Source organism: Phalacrocorax carbo, chromosome 1, assembly GCF_963921805.1.
Source record: "Phalacrocorax carbo chromosome 1, bPhaCar2.1, whole genome shotgun sequence".
Classification (NCBI taxonomy): Eukaryota; Metazoa; Chordata; class Aves; order Suliformes; family Phalacrocoracidae; genus Phalacrocorax; species Phalacrocorax carbo.
In genome coordinates this window covers 107,219,343-107,245,102 of record NC_087513.1, presented here as the reverse complement: position 1 = coordinate 107,245,102, position 25,760 = coordinate 107,219,343, and the positions used below count along the sequence as shown (strand labels likewise).

Sequence of the window (25,760 nt, the reverse complement as noted above, 5' to 3'; positions counted from 1 at the left end):
TTCAGTTTGGTCTGACAAGCATTGCTTGATGGATAAGTAAAAGCACTCTATGCATATTTTGACATATTCTAACAATACTTAAGTATCAGGAACAGTGTGGCCAGCAGGACTAGTGAAGTGATCATCCCCCTGTACTCAGTGCTGGTGAGGCCACAACTCAAATACTGTGTTCAGTTTTGGGCCCCTCACTACAAGAAAAACATTGGGGTGCTGGAGCATGCCCAAATAGCAACGAAGCTGGTGAAGGGTCTGGAGCACAAGTCTTACAAGGAGCTGCTGAGGGAGCTGCGGTTGTTTAGTCTGGAGGAGGCTGAGGGGAGACCGTATTGCCCTCTACAATTACCTGAAAGGAGGTTGTAGTGAGGCGGGGGTCGGTTTCTTCTCCCAAGTTACTAGTGATAGGATGAGAGGCAATGTCCTCAAGTTGCACCAGGGGAGGTTTAGATTGGACATTAGGAAAAATTTCTTCCCAGGAGGTATTTAAAAGACATGTAGATGTGGTGCTTAGGGACACGATCAAGTGTCCGACTTGACAGTATTAGGTAAGTAGTTGGACTCAATGATCTTGAGGGTCTTTTCCAACCGAAACAATTCTATGATCTGAAAGTAAGAAAGAACTGAAAATTTCTATGGAAATGTATATTCAATCAAATCTGGGCAAATGAAGTTAATATTTTTCTTTAGTATTTTGCATATTCCATGCAGTACTTTGATAGCTGCATCCTTACCTTAGAGTTAGTGTTATAATTGCAGTTAATATGGGCAGTGTATAATCACAAGCTAGGATTGGGCTCTGCCAGGTCCTGGTGCCCTGATCACACTATTGCTCTCATCCAGTCCGTGTATCCTGACCTTCTGGGTGTGGAAATGAGGGTCAACAGATGGGACCTTGGCTGGTGCTTGCTACTTGAATGGTATAGAACTGGGATGCAGAGCGCACCTTCAGACTTGGTAGCGCAGCAGCTTTCCAACTCCTTCTGAGTCTCACCATATTTCAGACCCCCTTGTTCAAACATGCCTCGGGCACCTGGGCACAATGTGCTTCTCTGGGCCCAACAACTCCTCCTCCTCAGAAGGGGCAGAAAAGCAAGCCAGTGAGTTCTGGGTATATTTGCCTATAGCTGGTGATCTTCCCAAAGATTACACTTGAGTAAGCTCACAAACAGCTGATGAAAACTGTGAACATACACTCAGCCATCAGTCTTCAGGAAAAAGTAGAATCTAGGTCTAAACTCAATCCTGTTTCACTCTGGTATACTCTTAAATAAAAATCGAGTCCATCCCACGCATTTGAACAATTCGTAGTACAAACACATACGTGTGTGTTTTATTTTTGAAGTAAGCTCTTACTGCATTTATGCAAAACTTTGACCCCACTTCTCCCTTAGAACATCACTGTCATGGGATGCAAGATCAGCTAGAATTTCAGGCACAGGAAAGGGTCAAATAGCATAACTAATTACACTTTTATGAAAGACAAGAGAACACAAGTTCACCAATTTAACCCTGCAATACAACCACATTTAAATGTTGAAGGCCCACTTGAAGCACAACCCATACACCTTAAAAATCCAAGCACAAAAATTCCCCAGAGAGATGCACAGCACGATCAGCACTGTCTGTTGTGTTTCCCCCACATTTTAAAATTAGCACAACTAAAATGATTGCTTGGGTGCTAGCATTGTTCATGTTTCGCAGTGGATTTTCTGATCTTTTTAGCTGTTTATCTATAGGTCTTCTATGACAGCATTTCTTCATTCTTCCCTCATGTTCTCAGTCAGTTCGGTCTTTATGTAACTCCTCTTCTGTATTCCTCCACTTCTCCATTACCAGTGTTTATTGCTAGCTGGGTCTCATAATATGTAACCAGGAGATCTGATGCTTCAGAATGGTTTAGAATAAGTATTCTACATTAAAATTTTGTTTGCCCCCTCCTTATGCTGGAGAAGACTACACAAGGCTTCTCCTAGTCTATATGTCTGTTTAAAGTGATTGAAGATGCTCTTAACAGTTCACCTTTTAAATGCTAAATTTGCTTTGTTTATGACAGTCCGTGGCAGCTAAGGAGATTTACTTTTTCTTTGATCTTTTTAATCCCTATGTTGCTCTGTGAAAATACAGATTCTTAGAAAAACATCCTAGATTTGACCATATCTACCCTTTGGATTGGTAGGTAGCATTTATATAATATATTTTTCAGGAGGTTATAGAAGTACAAGTTTGGTTTTGACAGTCTTGGAAATTTGCCATGTTCTCTGTTATCAGTAGGTGCACTAGAGTAAACAAAAAAAAGCCCATGTTATTTGCACTGGTGGTCGATGATGATGGGAGAAATCATAGTACTCACGGCCTTGCCTGGGTTTGCTGATCTGACATCAGTCTTAAGAATTGGAGGAAATTCACATTAAAAGATATGGAGCTATTGATGCACTACAAAGAACTGAAAGCTAGGTTATAACATTTACCGGATGCAAATATGATCAGGAAAACTGCAGCCACAATCAGCTCTTTCCCATTCTTTCTCAAAATATTACAATGGCTAGGCTGTGTGGGACAGCTAAATGTCCAGTTGTCATTTCAGCTCACTTAAATCCACTTGATCAAACTAGGAGACCTAAATACAAACTGGCAGCCACTCTTCCTTCTCGGAAGCAAGTCGATATTTGGTCCATGTGTGGCAGACGCATAGCTAATGCAATAAATATGGTTCTTAAATTTTCTATATATAAAAATGAAAACGGCACATATTTTTTAGCTCTTTTTTTTTGCATTTTGCAAAGAAGGATTTATCCTGTATTTCACATTTGAAAGGCAGACAATTGCTGTAAGTGATTCTGAATATTTTTGGACTCTTGTTTATCTGCATAAAGGATTAAAGCTTTGTGAATAAATATAAAAAATCTGCAATTCAGAAAAGCATAGCTTTCTAACTTCAGAAATCCTCTTCTTCCAGCCTCTTGAACTAATATATTTATAATCTATACATTGAAGATATTCAGCAGACTTATAATATTTTATAAATACCATTAAGCATATTAATCAGCAAACTTTTGTGATTGTATTCAAATTGAGTCCACTAGGATTCCTCTCACTTTGTAAAGTCAATATTTTTATTTTTTTTTTCCTATGGTGTTTTAGGGGCTGTCGACTTAGTTAATTCCTCCAGGGCTTTATATCACCCTCCCCCACTGCTTACAAGCAACAAAGAAAAGACAACAGAGATTGAGGAAAAACAGAATGCAGGATCAGTGCTCAAAAATACCTTAGGAGTTCCAGTCAGATCTTTTGGAGCAGAATGGAATATCTTGTTCCACATAAAGTAGATTACTTAGCACTTGTGTAAACTAACCTTATGCCCCTTCCTTCAAGTTTATCCAGACATTGGTCATACCTCAGTTTAATTAGGGTGAGGGTTTCTATGTAATGTGATGCTATATAATATTAAGTGCACACAAATATTTGGCTAGACAAACATCTGCATTTTCACTTCTGAAATCAATCACAGTCTGAAGAATGCTGGAAATGAATGAACCAATGTATATGAGCAAAGTTTCTACAGTCATTTAAGGAATAGTACACGCTTTCTTAGGTACAGACTGAATCTGAATATTCACTCAGATAAATAGGAGCTTAGGCTAAAGGATATCTAAACCTCTCACATCTTTGTTATTTACTACTTGGTACAGAAACACCTTTCCCAGCAGACATTCCTTGTAAATGGAAACAACTTTGTCAGTGCTAGAAAATGATTAATCAGTTGAGGTCACTAGGGAAAATCTGAAGTATCAGTGAAAAGTTGCTCTGTAAGTTCTAAAAGCACATGGAAAAGCACCAGTGAGGGGCAAGCATACTGACAACAGTTACTGAACAGCTGGGATACTTATGGCTACAGGATTTAATTTTCTCTTCCTTTCTCTCCTTTCATATGAAAAGTTTCATTTTGTAACAGGTGTGATATGACTGCACCTATCTCAGAAGCCAGTCAGCAGCACTAACGTTCACAAGTTGCTTCCCATAGCAATGATCTCATCGGCCTGAACTGGTATCCTTACTGGAGATGCGTAGTTTAGCCAAGCACTGGCAGCTGTAATGTACTCAGGGCCTTTTGCCTGAAGCTTTTTTATTTGGGTTAGCTCACTACTGCATGTTCTTTATTATCTCGGCAAATTGATACTCAGAGATCTTTTTTTCTTCTCTTGTAAGGCATCTTAGGCTTTTCTCTCTCAAAAGGCTGCCCCTGATTGGCTCAATGGATGTGCAATAAGACCGTTTTGGTGTTTTCTCTAAATGTTGTCATTGCAAACCCAGCTGAAGTAAAAGCGCTTCTCAGCTTGGCGTATTGTATGTATTTTGTAACTAACAGGAACATTCTAGCTTTTTTGTCCTCTTTTGAAAATCCAAGAGACCTTGATTCTACACATAAAAGCTCTGGCAACAAGCCCACAGATCTCTCCTCTAAATGTATGCCAAGTGTTTGAGTTAAAAATTTAAAGAAAAAGATTTGGGGCAATATGGATAAAAATTCTGTCATCTCTTTTCACCAACTTTAAAACTCTCTCCCTTTATAATATCATAATCTCTAAAATATATGCAATATTCTTCAAAGCTTGCCTTCTCTTTAGCATCTGCTCTTGGTAACAAAACAAAGAAAGATAAAAGAGCTCTTTGGAAAAAGCCTTCTCTCCTAGCAAAAAATGTATGTTTCCCTGCTCCCCTTTAAAGACCATGTGTTTGGTATCTAATTCTATTTAAATGGGTCACTAATCATTATGGCTTTGTATTGTACTGTCCAGTTCCTGCGGTAGGTCTCAAAGCAGTTAGCCATTGCAGGGAGGTGGTGTGCCATTCGCCTGGCAGTGTTTCCCTTTGTTTCGGGAACCGCAGTGCTTACAGTGCTGCATCAGCAACCATCGCTCCCGAAACCATCCTTCCATTCTTATGTTTGCTAACAGTTGCAACTTCCATGCTGAGGGTCTAATTAAGGAGATGATGTGATTGAAAATCAGCTTCAAATGTGGTCAGTGGGTAATTTGAAGGATTACAAAGAGATGTTGCCTGTTTAAAGACAGAAGGGAAAAGGAGTTGATATCTGGGCACCTTGTAGATAAGCTTTACAGGGTGAAAGTTCAGCAAATTTTCTTCAGAAACTTAATTATTGGAAAGAAAGTAGGGTTTTCTCTGTATAATTTTCCCATTTAAATGTCAGTTTCTTCACTCTTGCTTTCCATTTTTACAAATGCCTTAATTATACAGGTGGAGTTATTTCTTCTCCTTGCTGTATTTGAATACCTAGGCATGTTCGTAGCTGAGAATTTTCCTCTTAGTTGTAATTAGCATATAATACTATTTCCCAGGTGGATGGTAGAGAGCTGTTCGTCTACACTCCGGAAGAATAACGTGTGTAGAATCACATAGAAACCCACACACTTTTTGCTGTCTTATGTAGAGGTGTAGTACTCAATCTTAATGAGGTATTTTGGTTTAATAGACAATGCAGCTATGTTTTGACACTTCAATATGTTCAAAAGTAGATCCTGGAAAAAAAATCATTTACTTAAATAGCTTACAAGGCAGGCAACTATATAAGAGTCAATGGAAATCAATACAAAAAGAGACATTTCTACTACCAGGCTTTTGGAAGAGATGTATAGACAAGGTTGTTAAGTCATTTTCAGTGGAATAATTTTCAGTGGAGTTCATCATTATTCAGTTGTATGTATTCCCTGTTCACTGTAATTTCCTTCTAACTTCCAAACTGTCCACTTTCTATGGAACATTTATAAAATAATAACATTAATTTGCAACTTCCTGGCAGTTCATGTTCTATAAGCTTGATTTCTCTAGTATCACATGGCTTTGTGTTTTTAGTGTCACTTGAATTGCCCTAAATTTTTCCAAGAAATATGTTGCAAACAAATGTTAAGAAATAATTGATAATTTATATTCTCCAGCTCCAAATATTTCAATGGTCTTAATTTTTTCAGGCTACTTTTCAATACGCTGCCCCTGAAGTTGTTGCCTGCTTTCTTTTCAAAGATCCTGTGGGAATAAGCCCCAATATGTGTCTCCTTGCGCCTGTTCCTCCCCAATCAAAGTTAATTATAACTAAACACTGACTATAAAAAGGAAAAGACATCTGTCCAAGGACATAATCAAAATTTTCTGAAGTTTGGTCAACATTTGTTGTACATACAACTCACTAGCTGGATTCGGTAATGCTCTGCTTAGGGAATAAATTACCACGGAATATAACACACTTTGATTGTGCTACAGGGGTTATGCCTGCTTTGAACACAGTTTAAATTAAGTGGCAGAACAGTGTAGGGATGCCTAAAATATATCTGCCAACTCAAGGCATGTCAGTTCAACCTCCATTACCCTGACAACCTTGTGCATGCTATATATAACTACAGTGTGGGATAGCAAGTCCTGCGGCAGGGGAGAGATTTTCGCTGGAAACTATTCTGTGAAAGCTTTTAGGAAGACAAGCTGGGAACAGCCCTGGATAAAAGCAAGGCTGAATAAAAGCTGAGGTAGAAGCCAGAAAAGATACCCAAACTTAGAAGAATGCTTCATCCCTCAAATAACGTGGTGTAAAGACCCTATAAATGTCAGACAACAGAATAATTTTAACCTATGAACAGCCCACCCCATGCCTACTCTGGGTACATGGAAGAGGTTTTTGGGTGCTGTCTTGAATTATATACAGTTCACTTACAAATAGGTGAAATTAATCTTTTTTATAACGATACATGAGGACAATAAAGAATAATTAAAATGTTATGATAATATTAACTTAAAACTGTGTTTGTTCAAATGTCGAATATTAATAAAATAGGAGTGGGCATTAGATCCAACTGCCTTTCTGAATCAGCGGACTCATTTAGCCCAGTGTTATGTCTCTGACAGTAACTGATCAAGGTACTTCCAGAAACAGCTTAAAAGCAAGTCATACTTTGATCTTTTGCCAGCATACCCTTCCAACAGTCAGCAGCATCAGAACTTCCTACTTGGGATCGTAATCTGGATGGTCATGTTTAACTGTCATCAGTATATCTGTTCTTCATGTATTCATCTAACTGTGCTGTGGTTTTGGGCATTTTGAACATCGTATGGCCAGCAGTTTCACATTGCTGTGCAAAAAAAAAAAAAAAAAAAGATTCCTTTTATTTGCTTTTAAAACTATTATCTCATTTTTTAAGTTGGCCTCTTAATGATTGTATTGTGAATAATGATTCTCAATTGATCTGCTTCACATCATTTATTATTTCCTTTTTCTTAATTTCAGGTACCCTTCCAGTTGCCTCTCTATTAATCGGAGACTATCTGGTCTCTTTTCTTTGCAGAACTTATTCTGTACCCCCTGCTCACACTGTAAGCCTTCTATGTTTTCATTACTTGTACCATATAATTTTTTCAGACAGCATAGCCAGAACTGCATACAGTAATTACAGTGTGGGCAACCAAAGATCTACAAACGGTTTAATATAACTTTGTTTATATCCAGCCTCCTTTTCCAATAACTCCCAACAATCTGTTTGCCATCCTGACTGCTATTTGTAACAACTAAATCAAATCTAGCATTGTATATGTTTGGGTTTTTTTTTATTAGCCTCAATTCGTATTTATTTATGGTGACTTGTAATTGCTATGTTAGCTATCAATGGCTAAATCCATTTGATCTTTTTGGACTCTTCTTCAGTTTTTCATACATAATTTCAACTTTGACCATGATGAATAATTTTGTATCATCTGCATACTTTGGCATCTTTCTGCTAGTTATTTTCTCATGGCACGTGAATGCAATGGAATAAAGCGTATAGAATGAAATGAATGAGACAGAAAACCACAACAAGAAGGCAATGGCTATTAGACATGAACACTCTATTTCTGAAGCAGTCATCTTAAATTACCACTTGCAAAGCCCATTAGCACACTGCATTTTCTTGTCTATGTTTAAGAGGAGTGTAGTTCTGAGGACTTACTTATCATGGGAATAGGGGCTTTACAGTATTAGATTCTAAGCTTCTTTCAGCTTGAAAACATGGCAAAAAAAGAAACTGCTACCTAGAAAAACAGAGGATCAAGCCTGTAATGGATGATCTTAAAATAGCAGTATATCCTACAGCTCACTCAGGATTGCTGTTTATGTTATGCCACTCCCAGGGATTATTTTAGTTTATGATCATCCCTTTGTCACCCCACAAAGGTATGTAATCATACCTAATCTGAACCAAACGTGCTCAAACCTATGTGAGGCTATGCTAAAAAACATGATGTACGCTGAAGTACAATGACAGTAATATTTAAACATTATTTTTCCCCATATCAGAAATATTAACAACCCAATCGCTTGTTAATATCTCAAGTTTAGGCTTCACCCATTACCTCTTTCTCGCTTTTATTTGCTTACTTAAATTATTTTAAGCCTATGAGAAGCAACAATCCTTGCTGTCCAAGTCAGGCGTACTTACAGAGACATCAGCAAGATTCAACTTGTTTAATTCTTGGCAAGTTTCTGTGAAAAGTTCAGTATGGTATTTCTAGGCCTTTGGGGACCATAAATTTCTGTGCTGTGCTAAGGTATAAGAAAAGAGAACCCGGAATGGATTAATTTTTATTTTCAGGTGTGGTAGATCATATTTCTTCTATTCATCAGTTCTCTTTAAAACTTCTTTAAAAGAAGTTTGCAGTGTTCAAATAATGGCCTTTCCTAATGTGATCCTTATAGATCCATCCTTATAGGTGGTTTTATTTACTTTTATAAATCAGGCTTCTACATACTGTTATTATTTTAGGAACACAATATCTTTCCAGAAATCACGTCTCCCCCAAAAATGTGTGGTTGTGTTCTCTCAGGGTGCGTGGTAAGAAACAATGACTTTGCTTCTTCAGATAGCTCTGTACAAGAGTATAGGAATAGTAATACTGGTTCAGACCCAAGTTCCTTCTCTTCTTGCAATACCCTATGTAAAATACTTTTTAAGAAAGATTGTAATAACCTAACAGATGGCTTGTGTAGGATAATCTGACACCGACTGCTTATACTTAAAGGTTGTTTTAAACCCAGAAGTGTAATTCTTTTCCATGTTTTTATTATTATTATTTATCATAACCAAATACAATTTTCTGTATAGATGTCTCAATCTTGTATTCCTGATGTCGGCAACAGCCATTTCTTGTCAGATAATATGTCTTTATGAAAAAACTTTGTTTTGTTAATTTTATTTTATTCTCATGCTATCATGTGAGAAACTTTGTCATCATTATTTCGTACATGATTACTGTGACAGCCGTTATTCCTCTTTTCTCAGCAGTAAACCATCTCACACCTTTTCAGTCTTGACATGGCTTCCAGGTTCATGACCATTCTTATCATTTTTCTCTAAGTTTATGATCTATCCTGAAATACCTGATTTCAAAAGAATTCCAGATTAATTTTAACTACTGTTGGTAAATATAAATTGCTTTTCTGTCCTCCACATTCACATCTTCTTTCTAGCCTTGGCACTTCCCTAAGCAACTTGAAATAAAGCTGAATGAGTGTGGAAAAGAAGAGCTGTTGGGAATTAGGAGGCCTGAATTTGATTACTTTCTGTTGATCAAATTATACACTCTCCGAAATACCTACCTGCAAAATGGGGAAAATAGTAGTTCCTTCTTCACCGAGCCTTGAATATAGGCACAAGAATTCAAATGATCTAAATACCTCAGAAAATGTTCTCAAATACATAATGCTGCAGAAGTGCAGGCTATCTGTATCCAGGCAGCCCAGTGGCTTGAAACTAATTGTTTCCTGGGACAGTACAAAATATATTAGATTTTGATATGTAAAATTTCAAAGTATGTGACTATGTTCCCTTCATTACAGTCATATACAAAAAAGACCTCTCTGAAGTTAAAATAGGAGAATTAACAATTCTACCTAACAAGAATAGTTGAAGCATTAAGATTATGACAGGAAGATTAGCTAGACAATAAAATACAATACTGGCCTCTTTCTCACCTTCTTCAAAAGGAAAGCAGAGATAATGAAGTTACAAACAGGACCTTTTTTGGGGAAGAGCTTTTGGTTTAAAAAGCCAAAATAACCTTTATTCATTGTTCACATAATCCCCAGAGGATGTTAAATATTCTCCACAGGGATTTCAAGGGTGCTCCACACTTCCTCTTAAGCCTGTCCCTGGGCCACACAGCACTGCTGGCGCTGGAATTGTCACTGAGTACTTGTTACTTGGCCATTTTTTGACCAGCTCATAGTCTGTGATCTTGGAATCCTTTGTGAAACACAGGTTTAAGGAAAAAATGCATGAAGATGAGTAGGCTACGCCTTAGACAAAATAAAAATATCATGGTTTTTCTTGCAGATGTACAGCACAGCTGGAAAGACAGAAGGTGGTTCTTCTGCTTCAATCATAGCTGATATGTCTCACATAATAAGTTTTATATTAATCAGCCAGCATTTGTTTAATTGCAACATCTACTTACCATACAGAAGAGAGTAGCGTGTGTGGTTTGTTTGTGGTGGTGGGTTTGTTTTTCTTCATGGACAGCCAGAATATCCTTTCTTTCATATAGGACTTTAATTGTCATCCTCTGTCTTAGGCACTTTGCATAACCTGCTTTGGTTCTTTGTGACTAAAAATGTCACTACAACTCTTCTAGTAGTTATTGTCTGAAGCTCTAAAACAGATTCATTATCTCATACCTGTGAGCAGGTTTTTATTTCATCTTCAGATGTAGTTCAAAATCTCAGCAACAGCCTTCAGACTTGTGTTACCCAAACCTGAAAAGCTGCTTCTCTTGGCTTGTAAGACACTGTGACCATTAATGTTAAGCAGATGTACCCGATGCTACTTTTTTCAGAAACATCAGCAAAGTTTTCACAGTGCCAGTGCCTTTATCTCTCCAGTGCTTTCTCGTTGGCTCTTCCTTTTAGAGTAGCTGAGTCTAAGTTACACTTGGTCGCAGCTGGCCAGCCTGCAGTGAGAAAATGTACTTTTGACTACATCTCAATAGTAGGGTGACTTAGTGTGTAGATAGAGGGAACAGAAGTTTGGATATGTCCCTGTGATGCCCATGAACCCTCCTTAGTTTTGGGATCTGGTGGGTTAGATTAACCATTTTGCCTTTTGTTTCCTTATTCAGCTTTCACAAACATTCCTGCACTGAAAAGCATCTTAATTAATTTTGATCTTTGTTTTCAAATTAATGGGTGTGGTTATCAATAAAAATTAGTTCTATAAGGTAGTTTTTAACACTTCTACAATGCAGAGCTTTGACCAGTCATAGGTAAACCTAAAAGACAAATGTTTTAAAGTTACAAGCAGCTAAAAAAAGAAGGGCCTTAATATTAGCATTACTTATCCGGGCTTAACTATAGCTTGTATTGTGTGACTCAGCTATAATTCTATTAGCAATAAGACACTGCAGGGAGTATATTTCCAAGCAATTATTATTCTTGGGTGATTAAGGTAATTCTAGATATGACCTTGTCCCATATAACACCACAAGAGGCATGTTATAATCTTCCAGAAGTGTATTGCTTGTCTCATCTCATTGCTTAATTATAAAATGTACACAGTAAATATTCTGTAGATAGGAAATGGAGGCTCATGGAACTGATACTAAAAAACCCTCAAGTATTATATTATAAGATAAAGTGTAAAGTATGACTCCTTATTTTGCCACAATATCAGCTGCAATTTTATAACGAAATAAGCAAATAAGTAATTTCAATCATAGATCTACTTATTTTGGAGCCACACAAGATGGAACAATCTTTATGTCACATGGTTGTAACACATTATAACACACCTTTTCTCTCCTTTTACAGCTTTCTTCCTGTGTTACTGGAAGTTTTTCATATTAATTTAAAGCAGTTCAATCAATAACCTGTGGTCTTCCTCAAAGTTTTTTTTTCTCTTTATAGCAAAACTTAAATCTGATTCAGAACAGGTACAGTAAACTCACCTCTATTTCCTTCTAGGCTTTTTCCGGCATGCACAGAACTGAGATTCAAGCTAATTCTCTTAAAGAAAAAAAAAGGTTTATGCAGCTATAGATAGGATAGTCTTGATGCAGGGTTTGAGGTTTTTTTTCATCCTGAGGATAAGAATATTATCAAAATTCAGTGCTAGGGAATAATGAAAAAGAACCGAATCCTGAAGGAAACACATGATCTAATAATCTCTTCTGCCTTTGTAGGAAATCTGTATGCAAGAAATTTCAATTATGACATAATATACTCTACAATCATAGAAGTATTTTTTTGGCCGGATCAAATGCTGACTGGAATAAATAAAGCTATAATGAGTTAGTTCAGTTCAAACATAAAATATTGTGAGTTTATTTAGTGATATAAGACTATAAATTGCCACTAGTTTTTTTAACGTGGTATGTTACAAGATCTTGAATCTATACTCATAATTCCTCAAAAATTGTGAATAAGGCAAGAATTTGCCTACACAGAATTTAGACATTAATAATTGACATACAGGGCATTTTCTAGGGATTAATAACCAGCTGGGAGAGCTGATGACCTGAGTCAAAGCCAAGGGCCATTAGCCCCTGGCTGGTTATTAAATCCCCAGGAAATTCCCAATGCCAAGGTCATGATTGCTATTACAATCCTTTTTTATCAAGTAAAAAAAAAAAAACTTGCTTCATTTTGTTTCATCCTTTTCAATAATTTATTTTAAAATGCTGTATGTAAAATGAATTCTATGACATTGTTATTTGGACATTTCTAGGGATCTAACAAAAACCCCTTCAGTATCAACAGAAAGCCTCATATTTTTTCTGATAGACTGTGGATCACACCCTACCAGCCTCTTTACTGGTAGCAATCAAAACACTTTTTTAATAGCTAGTACATTGTTAATTCACAGTAAAGAAACAAAAAATTTTCCTTTTAAGTTAGGAACAAAAATGGCAAACGCCAATAGTAGTTGGGAAAATGGTAGCTAAGTAAGAAGAGTTAATTTGCATCATTTATATTATACAATGATAGGCATTACGTTATAGTCAAATGTCTGTTCAGGTCATTACTGTACCTTGTGTGCAAAATGATACATTTAATTGTCTGGACGTGATCTACAGTACAGTACACAGCAATAAAGTATAAGATAGTCAGAAAGAGGATGCAATCAGTACCCTATGTGTAAATGCTAGCATGCTATTAAGAAAATCAGCTACTTGGTAAAACAAGTCTGGCATCAGAGAAGAGGGAAACAGTCATATTTTATTGTCAATAGAAGTCGTGAAAGCATGCATATTAGATTAGAACTAACCTAATTGGAGATATGGGTGATTTGCAGTACAGTAGAGGGAACAGGCGTTAATTTGTGTCATGCTACGCCATGTCACTACCACTTGAAATTCCATTGGGCAATATTAATTCAAACAGAGGTCTAGGCTGCTAATAAATGAGGTAAATTGAGTCAATTACTAATTTCATGGCTTTCTGATTTTTGGTTTGGATAGATAATATCCACAATTTAATGCACTGTCCTCTAGAGATTTTTGCCACTTATGAAGAACACGTGTTCATAGAATTATTTATACTCTTCGTTTTGATAAACATTGTTCCTGTACCCAGAGCAACAGGACAAAGGATAGGAAAGGAGCCAGGTTTTGTCTGCTTTTTCCTCTTGATTGAAATCTTTCACTATTTGTGATATGGCTTTCTTGCCTTCAGGCAGATCTTCACTTTCTCCTTGTCATTTGTCTCCTTGTCATTCAGTGGCACGAAAAAGTCTTCATTCGTATGACTGCATTGACACTTCCCTATCAATACCTTATCACTGCTTTAAGCAGATGGGAACAATATTTTGTACCAGTGAAGGAAGAGAGGAGCAGCTTTTACACCCCTGTCTTGCAGGAGGGACCCCAAAGCTGGTCCTGAATCCCATAATCAAATGTACATTTTTTTGGTTGCTCCCTTCTTTTGAGTGCTGGCTCTACCACTAAGCTCTTGCTCCGCTCCAACCTGTGGCTGATAAGGCAGGAACCATACTGTCAACTCCAGCAGCTCACCTACGGCACAGCCCAGGGAGCACTCTCTGATCCACTAGCTCACTTGCAAGTATTGGATGCGCTCCCAGAAATCCCACTTCTAATAGAATCTCTCCTACTGTAGCAGCACAAAGTAAAACCCGATACCTCTGTTCAGGAAAGACAAAGCAAAATAAGCATGATGAAGGGGTTTAGATCTCTCTGGCAGAATTCTTTGTGTGCTCTGCTGTATCTTCTTACTGCAATGGCATGTTATTTATTCTTGCTAACTGACCTCGCCACCTTTTAGTTAAAGATGTATATCACCTACTGTAATTTCTTTCCCTTTCTGATAAATGCATGTCAATCACTTATAAAAGTTAAAATAAATGACAAGGACATAAAGAAACACTCCCCTCAGCACCACCACCACCACACCCCAAAAAAAAGAAAGAAGCAACCCTAACATAAACTACTTAACATGGAGTGGTATTGGGGAGAAATAACAGTATAGAAAATACATGTATCAAGACAATCTTCCTTCTTGCTTCTATGGAGCAAGCTCAGCATCTCTCCTTCTCTTTTACCTTTCTATTTTTTAAATTCAAATTTAGATCTAAACTTACTTAAGGACCTCAGAAAGATTATTTTACAGGTTATTCTTTGCGCCTATTGTTGCATCTTCTTCAGTAGGATATGTTTTAATCTGGTTTTAGTGGATACAGAAGTTCGCTGTCTTTCAAAACTTTTGATGTCCTAAGCAGAGAATGAATTGTGAGAGACAATGAGGGTAAATTAGACTGAAGAAACCTTCTATAAATACACAAATATTGTGGTAATCACGCTGATGGAAAAGGAAATACAGAAAAATGCAGAGGCAGCTAAATTACAGTTAAATGATCTGAAGCCACAGTCCCATCTTTCATGGTTCACTACAGGTCATTGGGTGAATTTTATTTTTCACACCACCATGTGTCTGCATTTCTAAAATGAGTATCCATGACTACATCTTGAGGTGAGTTTTAAGTTCCTACACCTTATGGCCATAAATACAGCTAACAAATCTATGTATTTATTCCTTTCAACCAGAACTTACCTCTATTTAATGTTGCCATTTCATGACTGCAGGCTTATTCTGATGGAGCTTTTAATGTTTATTTTTCAGTATAAAAGTAATAAAGAATTTCTTCCTAGAATACTGGCTTTATTCTGAATATAATGGAGAAATGCATAGGTTATTTAATTCCTATCAATATTTGGTATTGGGTCTCACTTTCAGTAGCGAGTCTTTTCAGTAGCAGTCTTTTCCCTCAAACTGCTCCCACAGAATTCAAACCCACCATTTCAAACCAATGTCTGTTAATTTCTTTAGAACTATCATTTGCTTTATGACTTACTAAAGCACACTGTATAAAAACATATATTTGTGTAAAAGCATATCATGGCACAAGACTGTGTTTACACTATTGTTTGTCAATGCAGTTTTCAATGCAATAGTTGAAAAAATCACTTGACTGTTGGGTGAAATGTTAGTCTTCAAATCCAGATAAAAATGAACATGGCAACTTTTTAATATTAATACTAACCTATTAGTATGTATAACACGAATATCTCAACAACTACTCATTCTCTAAGTTGATAAACCAACAATGAATGTATCATTCTGCAAAACACTGTAAGCCTTTAAGTGCAGGGGAGAGACACTGGAACTGAAATGAAACAGATTGGTTCTCTGTTAGATTTGCACTTTGCATGTTTGTGAGTATATTAACCTCAGGATGGGAGTTGTGTGCCCCCTAATTACACACTCAGGTTATTCTGAAAAGCTTTTAATCGGACTTTCACATAACAGTGAACATGAAAAACATACAGATAAAAAGGGGCCATGCCTTTGAATTTACATGGACAAATAGTACTTTCAAGCCTTCAGCAGTAATTTTTTGTGTTGACATTGTAGATGTGAGTTTTATGCCATCTGGGTCAATAACCTCCTTGTTTCAAGAAAAATGGCTTCTTTTTCTGGAATGTTTAACAGACAGTGGTGGAGATTAAACAGAAGCTCTTACATAATCTTTTCATTTGTATGTTAAGAAGAGATGGACAGGATGCATATAGAATGGTATTTGTGGAATTTTTACCAAAGCTATCATTGCAATAGGAATCTGAAAATAAATTACTTTTCAACTACCATCATTCACAATATTTTTTTTCGGCTTAGCAGGGCAAAGTGTTGACTTAAGCCTTTTCAGTGAATTAAAAGCATTAAGGAGGAAATAAATACAATGGGTGCAAATCCATTTTACTGCTGAAATTATCATTTTACTAGCTCAGTAGGAAATACTCTCCTGCCATGGCTGCAGAACCCCTCAGAAGAAATTCTGGTTCCACTGAAATTAGGAGAAAGGCTTCCTTTGATGTCAGTGGAGACAGGATTGCATCCTGGTGTTTGCCACCATGGATGCTAAATTTAACCCTCAGGAGAAATGTATTCGCCAGTGTCCTCAAAGCACAACTTCACAGTATTTATTATACACTGTCTACTCTCCAAGACAGCACTACTTTTTTTCTGCCAATTCTGACTGCAAATAAATAAAATCTAGGTGAGGAATCATGAAGTCTCTCATATTTCTGTGTTCTCCTGTACCTGTAGTAGAAGACTAATTTTGTTAGTTGGCCAGTTTTTGTTAGACACCGAGAATTTTTATAAAATAATTTCACAACAAGATATCACAATTACTGGAATTCTGAGAAAGGGAATTTATCACCTATTCAAGAAAAAAAACACAAATAGGCATGACCTCCAAATAGATGTAACTTTTATTTGAGAAGTGTTAGACTTATAACTAACAATTTGCTGGTTTGAAGTGCAAATGTAGCTTTAATATCACATCTTAAGAGGTAGGAGTTTAGAAGTTTAACTCTTGGTAGACTTGAACAGTGGCTGGTGCATGGTCATTTGCTGCAGTCTAAAATAAGGCTTTTCTCTCTAGTGTGAGAGATATTGAAACTCTAGCAATGGTACATCAACAACTGTTGCCATCAGTGGAGTTTTCACAATGGGGTACAACCACAACATTTACTGAATAGTGACTTGAAAAGCTACCTATTTAACGGATTTAAGTTGCAAGCCACTGTGTAAGCAAAAGATAAGAGATCCTCTTAAATTTAACATAAATGTGTGTAATACATTCTGTCCATCTGCAGTTTTTCTTGTTTCGGAAAGTACGTCTCTTTGCCCCGGTCTGACCAAATGTATTAAGGACTAAACTTCTAAAATAACACAGTATCATAAAATGGTTTGAGTGGAAGACACCTTCAAAGATTATCTAGTCCAATCCCTCTGCCGTGGTCAGGGATATCTTTAGCTAGATCAGGTTGCTCCTTTTGGCTTGTACTTGCTGCGGAGATGTTGATGAATGTAACACATAAAGTATGTGTACAGATGTCCTCCTCTGGCCAGCATAAGAATAAAAAAAGCTGTATAAATTAGTAGGTAAATAAAATATTATTAGCAGTATTGCCTACTCCTCTTGCTTTAGAAGGTACTTTGGACATAAGCCTCTAAATTTTACCAAAGCCTCTAGGGGCAAAGGCAGAACTTTCCTATCTTCTACTGATTAAAAGACAACCAGTTGTCCAGTAGATTTAGTGGTATGAGTCATAACTTTAACTCAGGCAGTTTTGTGGACAGCCTGGATATGCAGATGGCCCTGGCATATGATTATGAAAGTCATGCAAATCATTTGTCATTGAATCATTGCATCCCAAGCTGTTGCCATTTAATTGTTCAATTTATACAAAAGCAAATGCCAGTAGAAAAGTTTGAACTACTGGCATGATTATTCTGTGAGGTGCTTCTGGTTTATCAGCTGCAGATTTTTTCAACAGTTAACTTCTGTCCCAGAAGGTCACATACTGTGTCACCACCTCATTTGACATGTTTCTGTCAGTTTTGGTGTCTTCAAAGGTTTTTTTTGTTTGTGTTATTCTTTTTTATCTCTCTGACCCAAAGCCAATAAAATGTTTAGATTTCCTACTTAACACTGAAATAATGCTTATTTTACTTAATCTGGGCCTCTGTGCTTTCCGAGAATGTAGGTCAAAATAATTTCCTAACACTCTCTACCTAATACATTTAGGCAGGTTTGAAAATTTCTATTTGTCTACAAGCTGGGAGTCATACTATAAAGTAGGAGAAAAAAATATTAGTACTATCTTATTACCATAGCAAAGGTGAGGAAAATAGGTTTGTTGGTGCAGACAGGCAAGCCTTCACGTTTTGTACTATGAATTAAAAAGCCTACTTTTTTCAGAAAACCTATGGTTGTATGCTTATCTCCCATGTATCTGGTTGCGCTTTCTCTCTTAGAGTAGAATATTACTTTTAGATTGGGAAGAAGGCCATATTTTCCTGTGTGTTTGTGCCATGCATGTTATACATATTACAGATGTGATCATAATCCAGCTACACTATAATCTATGTCTTTGTGTTCAGTGACACAAAAGAATGCATGTGCTTAACTGTAAGTCACACAACTGGATCATAAGGAATATGCTGGCTAACATGCTTTTAGTGTGCAGCAAATATAAAAGTATATGATGCAATTAATTAGGAACATATTGGAAATATCTTTGTGACTGGTGGATTTAAATGGCAATGAAAAGATTAGCTCCTTGGTCAAGCATCTTAACTTAATGAGAAGTGTTGAAATGGGATGGTATTAAATATGCTGACAAGCATGCTTATTCCAGTTGGTAGTGCTAGAATAATGTTTTAGGTGCATTTACAAAATACAGTGGTTGGGCTGCAGGAATGTGAGGCCTAAGAGAAACAGAGCACCAGGAAATATAAGTAAAAATGAAGTGATGTATTAGCTTTTCCGTTTGACTTGTGCTGCAAGAGGAATAGGCAGCACTACTGATACTATAGTTCTGATAGCATAGTTCAGATAGCCTTTACCTGGTTGGATTTTAGAAATGGAATTGAAGTCCTTATTATTCTGTTTATAGCATTTATAGGAAAGCATTACAAAACAGAACACTACATCAGCACTTTTAAGATTTTAAGGTTTTAAGATTTCATATTTCCTCTCACAGTTCTGTCATCCCATTTGGTCCATTTGTAGATATCTTTATTTCCAGGTTTTTATGGGCCACTAGCTGTCCTCATTCCAGGGATACCTAAAACAATCATAGCTTTAGCTGAGGAGATAGGAATTTGGTTATGATGGGATTCATTAATTTCAGATTAAAGATGCTTAAAATGGTCAGGAATCTGTGTATCAAAAGAGGAGGAGGGCAACATACCTTTCTGGATATATACTCACACCAAAAATGCTAATAGAGTAGAAAGGAATGGGGAAAAGGACAGGTCAGCAAAGAATTCAGGGTTCAGGGATGGAGACAATTTGCGAGCCAAGCTGAATAAGGTCTTGCAAAGGATGTAAAAACAAACATAAAAATTACTTCAATCATAAAAGTAAAAGAAGAAAGTGAAAAGTCAGTGTGCACTGGTGATTCAGTACACTTCAGAACTAACTAACTACTTCTCCTCAGTTAGGTGACTTTGATCATCGGAGTAATGGTAGAGTGCACTGTAAGTCCATGAGAAATTTCCATAGTTGAAATGGAAAGAAATTTAGAAGTACTGATTGCTCTTTACCAGGAGAGTCTTCACCTCAGATTTATAACAAACTTAAGTGGTAGGTCACATGGCAAGGGTTATCAAGAAATACATCAACTAAGATTTCAACGTGCCACATGAGAATAGCCTGGGTACTTTCTATATTTAAGGAAAGGAATGGAAGTAGTATATAACTATAGGCCTAGCAATCTGACAGCAGCAGTATGAAAAATTCTGAATAATTAGACATGGTAGTACAGGTAATCTAGATAAAATACAAAGGTACACCATACCAGACTATACTGATAGTTTTATTTCCAGAAAAATGTTTCAGACCTTAGGTAGAACATGGTAAAACATTCTAATACAACCATATGGACAAATATTACTTAAAATGGAGAAGGTCAGAGTTATTAGAAAAAAACATGTGGATGTATGAGGAACTGGATAAACAGCAAAGAGCAGTGAGAAGTACCAAGTAGTAGTATCAAACAAATGGGAGCTTGACAATTCATTTCCGACATGATTAGTCCTGGGACTGTGAAAAAAAGGATGATTTCAACAAGAGTTGCCTATGAGAAATTGTAACACAGAAGAGCACTGAAATAAAGGAACATCTGGATGTAACAGAAGTGATACAAAATTCAGTAAATGCAAAAGGCAAGAGTTTCTGTCAGCAACATGACACTTGTTATCCAGAAATACCTGAGGATCAAAAGAAAAGGAGTCCAGTAACTGATCTCGGGATATAGCAGAACACCATCTGCCAATGGCCTCAGTCATTAATAAAATGAAAGTGATCGAAGAATACATCTGGGAAAATATTTTTAGCCAAATACAAAATCAATAGTACTATCATCAGACCTCAGCAGAATAGGATGTACAGTGCTGGTTGCCCATGTCCAGGAAGGGTAAACTGGCACATGTGCAGCCATGTAGGACTGAGAGGAGTTATGATCCCTATCTCAAGCGGTAAAAGCCAAAAAGAGTAAAGAGTTGTTTAAGCTCTTTAAACATTGGCAGAACACATGGATAAAAATATATGCCTGAGAATAAATGTGGAACATCGCTAAACATTAGAGCAATGAAATTTTGGGGACTGTCTTTCAGTCCAACTACTTCTAAAATGGACCTTGAAAAGTTTATGAAAGGGATTATGTGTTGTGATTGCGATATTAAATCACTGATGCTGAAGAGTTCTTAAAACCTCCTATCTTGACAATAGTGAGAAACATACCTTGTGATTCTCATTCGTGTATTTCTTCTTAAGACTCAAGACCCTAGTGTGAAGAAAAATAAGAAAAGAAATAGAGTTAAATTTGGAATAGTACTTCTTTCTCCATAAGAAATCCAGATTGGAATGTTAGACAATGCCAGTAGTAACAGAGTTCTGGCTGCAAAACAGTCAATTTATTGACTCATTAACAGTTCATAAAATTTAGCGCATTCCTCTGTTTCTTGTCACTGGTAAACATATGCTCTGAATTTACAGTGGGATCTGCAGTACCATTCCATAAATATTAAAAATAGTTTTGTGATCATTACAATGAATGTGTTTCAAACCACAGTAGAATTCTGATCTTAAAAGAATTGCAGATTGTGTCAGACAAGTTCACGTGATTCATGACCTATTGAACCCACTGAAACAATTCAGCATGCAACTCACAGAAAGCCTTCATGAACAATTTTTCTTCTGGAATCTAAAAGCAATTTCTGATCATAAACATAATTCTAGAGGTGTGGATTAAACATACTGTTGCTTACTGCAGTGTGTCACAAATGGAACCAGTGAAAGGGCATTCCCAGGATACTGCTAAACCAATATGAGGATTATAGATCTTTTCAGTACAAAACTGAGTTAAGACATAAACACCATTTTATCTAGTATTAAAAAGGGTCTGGTATATCTGTTCCTGCCAGATTCTTAGAATTTTACTGATGCTGAAAAGTGGTATTTAATTTGAATAAGGGAATTAGAATTTGACACAGAAGTTTTAAAAGTCTGTCATAAGTACATATTGACAAAGGAGTTAATTAACGGACTGAACTCATTACTGTGATATTTCTGTTCCTTTTATATATATACACACACAAAATGCTAGTGAAATATATGAAAATGGCTCAACAATTAACACAAGAAGCAGATATATTCCTTAATGTGAGCTTTTACTTTTTCTTTTCAGCAGAAATGTGGTATGAAAATTGTTGACAACAGAAAAAGATAATCTCCTTTTTTCTCCACTTCTCATGAACTTGTCTTGTTCAAATGTGTGATTCCCTTTTGCAACACTCTCTGGATGGTAGGGTCTTCAACAATTTTTAGAATAGCATCAAATGTAGCTAACAGTAGACTCCTACATATGAAAACATGTTTCATTTCCCTAGTTGGAAGTATTTGTTTTGGTTGTCCAGTTTAAACTTTATTTGACATGATGAGGTTAAAAAGTCAGAAAAAGTCATACCTTTTATATGCAGACATGATACTAAATTATCAGACCAATTGTCCTGCAGTAGTAATGAACATACACTTTCACAGAAATTAAGCAGATCTTTTCCCTGGCAAGGCATAAAATTAATTATTATTTTTATGTGTAAAATTGGATTTTTTGGTGGACAATTAACTACAAATACCTACATTTGTAGAGTACAGTGCATGTGACAGGGAGAAAGAGATCCTACTTCATTGACTGCATATGATATGAAGGGCTACAATTTTTGTTGCTGTGCTGTAAGTAACTTTATACAAAATAACATATTTATTTCTAATTTTAAAAGTCCACCTAAGACATACAAGTAACAAAACTATCACCAAAAGGCTACAAAAAGGATAATAATTTGTTCAGCCTGGAGTAAAGTGGGAGTTGGCTGTGTAAACATGCATCTTCCATCTTGTCCTTATGGATCTCCATTCGGCTAGATATTCTATAGGCTTTGAATAATTGAAAACATATGCAAGCAATGAAAAAGGCAAGATCACCATGACTGAGATTTGTTCCATAGCACACTTGCTGCTTTCGCTCAGAGTTTTTATGGGATACAGCATACTAAATATGAGATTGCACACATTTGCAATCAAGATAAATATATTCTAAGCAGCTGATGCATCTAATTAACACTTCCCATGTGAAATTGAATAACACAGTCCAAATTTCCTTTTAACTAACAGGAAACTTCCATAAACTCAAAGAACTGAAGGCCAGATAACATTGCCTGTTCTGACCTTCTGTAATGAACCAGATATTATGCGTCTTCCAATAATCCCTGCAGCCAATTGCTATGATTTTTTTCTGATCTGTTGAGATGTCCCATAGAACAACATTCAGTCTCAGTTCTAAATAATGGGGAATAACCTACATTGTTGGGTAACAGCCGAGTGCTTGATACTGACTTTTTAACAGATGTAGAAGTGTACTGCAACAGCTTTTCTTCAGCTCCTGTGTGCAAAAATTTATAAATAAATACCAATCTTTACATTTTTGTTAAAATCTTTATATTGAAGTCTTCTAAATTATTCCTTAAAGACCTGTTTCTTAACTTTAAAATATCTGGCAAGTCTCCTCCGAATTCTTCCTAGTTAGGAGTGTAGAAATTAAAACTTGATGCAGTCCTCTATTATCTGACACCAGATGAAACAGTGCTGTCATCCTTGATTCTGTATCTTTACAGGCATCTGTGATCTTTACGAGTCATCATGCAACTAATATGTGATTCTTAGACCATATATATTAAAAAAACCCAAAAACCCAAAGCAAACCACCTCTGTAATTTCCTGCCTCTGCAGTGTTTTGATTTGCCACTTTAACTGGTTGTTTAAGTGTAAGAATGATGACATAGACCACTAAGGCATTATATATGTGAGGTATTATGTTATTAGGTGGTATATAATTAGGTATTATATAACTAGATAGTTCAAGTGAGAAAGCTCTAACACATAACTGGACATGTAAAAACATTTTTAATTGTTTAGTTTATAGTGTTTAGTTTTAGTTTAGCGTTTGATTACAGTGTGGTTGTACTGAGTATATGGCATTGACTAAGCCCTAAAATGATCGAAGCTATTAGCATATCTAACAGTATCTTGATGATGAAATAAATCTTATTAAAATCTAATAATTGGCATTGATCCTAGCAAGTTCAATAAAAGGCAGGGTGTTCAAAAACACTGTGCAGAGTAGATTTTGGCAATGCTATTGGTACTGGTCAGCAATAGGCAGTCTTATACACCGGGTACGTAATAGTGCCTGACAAACTAAATCAAGGGCATTTACAAGATCTTTCAAATATACTGCCACATATTAGCAAAAGCTTCTCTTCTGAAAGTGTTTTACACAGGGCAGATTGTAACAATAAACAATTGCATGAATCCTTGCCTTGGTATCATATAACAAATAATAACTCAGGATATGGTAATACTGTTATGTTCATTCAAACATACTGCCTGAAAAGCTACTGAGCATGTAGCTGACATCTCATTCGTTTTCCTCCCACTTTACTTTCACATCTCAGCTTGCAGCTTCCAGCCTTACATAGGCACTGTCTGGTGTTAACCATATGTAGTGTTATTACTCAAAAACTACAGCTTTTTTATTTCGAAAAGCTGTACTGAGTTTTGAGATAAAACAAAAACTCTTTTAGAAACCAGAAGTCAACTTAATTAAAGCAATCTTATGTCTTTGCTTTGATTTTTCTTTTTTCATACTGTGAAAAAAAATTGAAATATTGCCTTTCTGTGTTTTAGATTATTTTGATACCAACTTAATACCATCCATGGTACAACTAAGAGTATCTGAACAGCCTGTACCTAGTACTGGTTTCTAAATAAATAAGTAAATATCTTGTTATGCATCAGATGTAAACAGTTTAACTTTTTATACTATATTTATCAGATTTATGTTATACACTAGTGTCATTCATAGCAGACATACTAAAGAGTCAGCCTTAATTGAAATGTATCTGTTTATAGCTGAAAAAATAACAATAGAACAAGATTATAAGATCGTATATTTAAAATTAGAGTGTAATTTTAGTTTCTGTTCTCTCAGCAGACATCTAGGACTGACTTCTTTAAGGTTCTCTTTTTCACTTTTAGATGTCAAATGTCAGGCCGGTTCTGGGAATTCATTAATGAAGCATGACTGAGCCACAGATAGGAATAGATCCAAATAACATAAAAACAAACGCCAAACTTTACCGCAACCGAGGGACAGTCAATTCAAAGCTTAGGAAACTTGAAGAAGCAATAGATGACTGCACAAATGCAGTAAAACTGGACGACACGTATATCAAAGCATACTTGAGGAGAGCGCAGTGTTACATGGACACAGAACAGTATGAAGATGCTGTAAGAGACTATGAAAAGGTTTATCAAACAGGTTTATCAAAAAGGTTTTTCTCTGGGGGGGGGTCACGAGACTGTTCTGCAGCCAGGAATTGCCAGTGTTCAGGGCACACTCTCTGTTCCCATTGCAGTGGGTTAACCTGGAATAGGAGGTTCTATGGCACTTCTGAAAATATGCCTGTAAAATAATCCAAACAAGTACAGGAACAGAGACCATTACTATTTGCTGTTTGTATCCCACATCATTTTTCAAATGGTCAACAAATCTCTTATCTCACGTAATAGGGTACACGCATAGCCAACAAAAAATTACCTGTTACCTATATCATTACAGGCTTATTTTTAGTTCATGGGCAGTAAAGGATTGATACACTTGTTCAAGCAGTATAAACCCAGCCTTTATAGAGAAATATGATCTCAGATTTCCTTAGTTTCTTTTTTTTGTGTGCGTGTGTGATTTGTGCAGTGAAAAGGACTGCCTGTTCATTCAGCTTGCAAGACTTGTAAGGAAGTATGTTGTATCAGTCAAGAGCTGGAAAAATGCCTTGTGGGAGAGGGTCATGTTGTTCAAAAGAAAGAGGGTGAGAAAGGGGAGAAAACTTAGCTGGACATACTTTATAAGCAAGTATACCTTTTGATTGGTGTTTTGTATCTTACAGTTCCTGCCCTTAAAATTAAGACTGACTAGTATTTGGAAATTGTCCTAATTAATCCATTGGTATATTTAAAGTAGTTTCTCAAGTAAATACTACCCGTCAGAAATTAGTTCTTTAGGGAAGTTTAACATAAAAATACTTTCAGACA

At 36.3% G+C, this 25,760-nt stretch overlaps 1 long non-coding RNA gene across 1 annotated transcript; it reads right to left on the bottom strand.

The window, feature by feature from the left end:
• Positions 1–1,447: 1,447 nt before the first annotated feature.
• Positions 1,448–23,854, bottom strand: LOC135316442 (uncharacterized). The gene is made up of 8 exons (XR_010375771.1): positions 22,973–23,854; positions 20,856–20,898; positions 14,622–14,751; positions 11,974–12,031; positions 10,489–10,980; positions 7,986–8,067; positions 6,977–7,133; positions 1,448–2,273 (listed from the first exon to the last, which is right to left on the bottom strand). It is a non-coding gene; the product is annotated as an uncharacterized LOC135316442 (long non-coding RNA).
• Positions 23,855–25,760: the final 1,906 nt, after the last annotated feature.